The sequence below is a fragment of the Podarcis vaucheri genome (genome assembly GCF_965113315.1).
Source record: "Podarcis vaucheri genome assembly, chromosome: 6".
In the NCBI taxonomy this organism is placed as follows: Eukaryota; Metazoa; Chordata; class Lepidosauria; order Squamata; family Lacertidae; genus Podarcis; species Podarcis vaucheri.
The window spans coordinates 50,110,872-50,115,879 of record NC_138764.1 but is presented as its reverse complement, the minus strand read 5'-3'; positions in this window follow the sequence as shown (position 1 = coordinate 50,115,879).

Here is a 5,008-nt window from a genome sequence, read left to right as displayed (position 1 = left end):
GAGATTTGTTCCTTTGTGTGTGTGGGTGCTGGGCGGTTGCTAATATCCCTTGGACAAAGGAAATCTCATGGACATATAAACTTAGTCCCTCTAACCAACTTTATTGGTCTTCAGTTAGTGGGTCGGGACCTACCACTGGATTACAGTCTGGCCTAAGGTGGGTCACCACCACACTACAAATATAGGATAAAGAGAAGTGGATCCTCAAGTACATTTTTGGAATGTACCTCTCACTACTTTTTCTTTAAGAAATATTGTCTTTGATGCCTCTTCTCATTTGGGTTCTCAGCTTCCACACATGGGCACACACTGAGAAACAGTGTTTGTTGACAAATCATGTCTTACGTTAGCTTGTTCAGGCTGCCTAACAAATGGGTAGATCCACACCATCCATGCAGAGCACATTCAAAGCCCATGACTTGCCTCATAGAATCCTGGTAACTGTAATTTCCCCTTCACCAGGCAACAGTTCCCAGCAGCCTTAAGAGAACTACAGGATCCTTTGGGGTTTAAATGTGTGTTGAATGTGCATGTGACTATAACTCTGGAAATCTGATTTTACAGTGGAGAGTTCTTTCTTTTTACAGCTCACAACCTTATTTGAAGTTCCTGTGCACAATTTCATATATATATATATATGTGTGTGTGTGTGTGTGTGTGTGTGTGTGTGTGTGTGTGTGTTCCCCTCCTTTCTTCCCAAACACAGTTTAGCTTTTTACATTTCTTGACTAGTGGATAAGCAGCACTGTTTCTGTTGGGACTTAGCAAAGAGCTTGGAACAAGAGGAACATTTGAAATCCAGAAAGAGAAGTTTCTAACTGTAGACCAGCAGGGAAAACACCTGATAAAAATCTGTGCCAACCAACCTTGCCAATAAATCTTGACTTTAGGATGGCCAGCTACTTCCTTTCCAACCTGGGCCTCTCCAAATGATCATGTTATTGCACAATGCAAATGCAGCTGTTACTCAATTGACCAAAGGATATGGGGGGGGGGGGTGTTTCTGTTGTAGGGAACCTCATGTTTCTTAACCCTTTAACTGTAATATTTTCTTTAGGAAATGTATTATCTGCTTGCAACTACAGAGCCACTTGCAATCTCTGAAGGGCAGGGTAGAATGTGGGTGCAAAGTTTCATTTTGATGAGTTTCAGTGATACCACCAGTGCACTATTTCAAAATTTTGATGCACATGGTCACAGATTATGGGAATTGTAGCCCAAAACATCTGGAGGACAGCATGTTAGCTGCTCCTGTGCTATATTTCAGCTCAGTAGTAAAATTCCTGCTGCTTTTTCCTTAAATTCACCAAAAAGTTCACTATGTGTGTAAGTGTGTGTGTTTGTTTAGACTTTGGGCTCCAGACAACCTCTTTATTGAGCATTCAACCTGATTTGCTTGCACAATGCTTATGTGGTGGTTAGACTCTAGTCTTTATTGAGGACTGATTTTGATTTGTTTCGCAGGACATTTATTCATCCAGTATCCATCCAGATCTGCAGGGTGTGTTCACATCTCTCTGATATTCATTAGTTTATCTCACACATTTCACCTTCACTTGCATTTTTTTTAAAGCAAATTTGCCGAGCTAGGACAAGAGTGCTTTAATTATGCCAGCCTAAAAGTTTGACATTCACTTGAATTCTTCCTGCAAAGTACCAACATCCTGGAGACACCCATACATCGTGATAGACCTCTATGTACATCTTGTTTCTTCTCTGTGTGTCACGTGTAGCCTAGATATCTTTAGCAGCCACAAAGAACAAAATACAGAACTTGATCCCAAAGTCCCTTAAGTTAAGCCCAGAGAAGCTGAGCTGTGGTAGTCCTAAAACTAAGGGCCTCATTTGTAATCCCCTTTGCCAAAGGCAGCACACTTCCAGCCCTGACCATCTGCTCACAATACAGCACTGCTGCTGTTAGTAGAAGAGAAATCTGTATAACAATGGATGTAAACAACCCTTTTAGCCAGATGGGTTGGGGGTTTTTTGTGTGTTTTTTTGTCTAATATATATTTAGATGCTCAATAATATCGTGACACCAGTACGCAAATTTATTTGTTATTTGCTCAATTTATTTAGCTGAAGTTCATCAAAATATCCCAGGGTGGCATACATAATAAATACAATGAAATCATATCAGCCAGATCTCACAACAGCTAAATATATCACAATATCTGATGCTGGAATACATCAAACATTCACAGATCCTTGGGTAATAAGATGTGTCTTCAGGCTCTGTCTAAAACTGAGAACTAAGGAGACCAATCAGATGTCCTGGGAGTGGGCATTCCAAAGTGGGGTGCCACCACCCAGAAGACCCTGCAGTGCATCAGCCTGTGGTGAACTTCACATATTGCTGGGGCTGCAGCAGCCTCCCACCCTGGCAGATCTTAAGGCTTGGGTTGGTAGATATCAGGACAGGCACTCCTTCAACTATCTGAGACCCAATAACCTTAAACTGGGCCCAGGAAGCTATTGGTGCCAGTGTAGTGTGTGCAGGGTCAGTGCTACATGACTTCAAATAGCATACCACTCAGCACCCTGACAGCTGCATTCTGCAGCAGCTGCAATTTCTGAAGCATCTTCAAGGTCAGTCCCATTTAGAGCACAGGACAATAAACTAATTAGTAAAGCATGAAGCACCATGGCAAGGCTATCCTGATTCAGGAATGCTGTTGCTTGTGTCTCACTGGGTGTTGGAAAGAGGGCCTCTATGAAAGAGATGAATCCCGAAGTATTCCTAAGCTGTGTACCTGCTCTTTCATGGGGAGTGCACCCAGGACATCTTCCCTGTTCCTGGACATGAGAACCATCCATGCCTCTGTCATGTTGATGCCCCTTTGTTGACTCTCATCCAGCCCCTTTCTGCCTCTGGGCACTGGCCCAGCACCTGATTCTGATGACATGGAGAGATAGATGCTGGTGATGCTGCACCCCAGGTCCTCAGATGACTTCTCTCAGTGGCTTCAAGTAGCTGTTAAGAAGCAATGGGGTGGCAAGAGGATGAACAATGGCTGAGCAGAAGTCCTCCACTGCCACTCTCTGGAAATATCCCTGCAGGTAGGAGGGGAACCATTTCCCACTCCTGCAGATATACTCAGGGGAATACCATGGTTGATGGTATCAAAGGCTGTTGAGAGATCAATGAATAACAACATTGTACTCTTCCTGTCTCTCTCTCAATACAAGTAATAAGGGAGATCAGGGCTGTTTAAGTCCTGAAAAAAGGCCTAAAGCCAGCTTGAAATGAGTCCTCTGTGGTGCCATAGTAACCTTGCTTCTGGTATGAATCTAGGCCTCTGTTTTCCTCCTTATTCTAAGCTTCAGTGCCTAGCAGCTATGGAAGAGTACACTGGGTAGAAGGCAGACATCACAGTGTACTAGGCTGGCTAGCTGGCTTCCTATACTCCCTGGAGCCAGCCACCTGACTTACTGCTATCACTAGCCCAATACGTAGTTCTCTCCTCTGAGCAGTCCTCGCCTCCCTTGCAATCATGCCAGATGCTAGCAACTGGAGTAGTGTATTAGGCAGGTGTGTGTGTGTGTGTGTGTGTGTGTGTGTGTGTGTGTGTGTGTGCAAATGGTTTTATGAGAGAGTATGTTTCTCTGTTGGTATGAAAGGGTTTGTGTGTGCGTATAGCAAATAAATATTTGTCAGGGGCTTAATTCCTTGAAGTTATGCCATGTTGTGATGACCTGTATTCTGTGGTTAAATTGGCTCACTTTTGCTTTGCATTGGTTTTGAAATCTCTGCAATAGGTTCACTGTCCTTTGCACACAAGAAATGCTTAGCCTACGTGTTTCTCATGTGTAAAACGAGTAAATATTATTGTTAAGAAATTAAATATTTAGATTACGTTCTAGGCAACCATTTAGTAAATAGTTTGCGATAATGTCTTCTAAATGCTTGATTCCTTAGTACTATGCTGCAAATGTGTGTGTAACACATTTGACTTCAATCCTATAAACACCAGGGAGTAAGGTCCGCTCAACTTAATGGGACTTACTTCTCAGTAGACATGCATACGCTTGTGCTATTGATGTATAATTTGCAGGTCAGCTTCATTTGGTTGAATTGTGCTCTTTTAGTCCGTGGTGGTGAGAGGACTTATAAGCATAGTTATCAGCTTTATACCTTAGATGAACGGGTTATTTTCAGTGAGGTCTGCCCTTTACTACTGGGCTTTCCTCCTGGATGCATAGATTCTACTGTCTCTTGACACTGTTGGGCTAAAACTCTGTGTCTTAGAAGCTTTTGATTAAAGTAATAAATAAACGTGTCTCATCTTGCATTGGCTTACAAAGACAATTAATTATTCCTTCTCTCTTTTTCTTTAAGCATACCGTTGTAAGCAGACAAGCAAGGATTAACAAGCAAAGTTGTTCATATAATTTTAACACAGGATTATCCTCCTGGGAACCATGGTGTGGAATTTTTCAGGCTTTTTATCTTTGGAGATGACTCTCTGCATTCTTGCTTGCCTTGCTCCACACCCACTTTCCTTTGTAGAAGATGCTGGGATGTGTTCTCAGGTGCACAGTCAGCACAGGTCAGGCCTGGGAGACTTCATCATTGCTCACATCAGAGATGTGGAAACTGTGGATCTTCAGGTGCTGTTGCATTTCAACTCCAGTCAGACCCAGCCAGCATGACCAGTAGTCACAGAAGATGGGAGTTGTAGTCCAACAACTTCTGGAGGCCCATAGGTTCCATATTCCAGCCCATTGTGAATTGAGATTGCTACAGCTGCAGCTTGCAGGGGAAGATTAGTAGCCTAGTGATGGGCAAGCTGTCTTTTAGCCATGCTTGTCTACCAGTCATGTTTATCAGTCATGAATCTTTGCTAAGCTTCTGAGGAACAGTGGAGTTCCCTGGAGCATGGTTTTATAAATATTGGGTTAGTAGGTCAAAATAATGCCGCATCATTATTGGAATCGTTGTTGTCCCATAAAACGTCACTGGGAAGCAGGAGAATTCTAAGTTTGAGCCGCGTGCTAGATGGCTGCC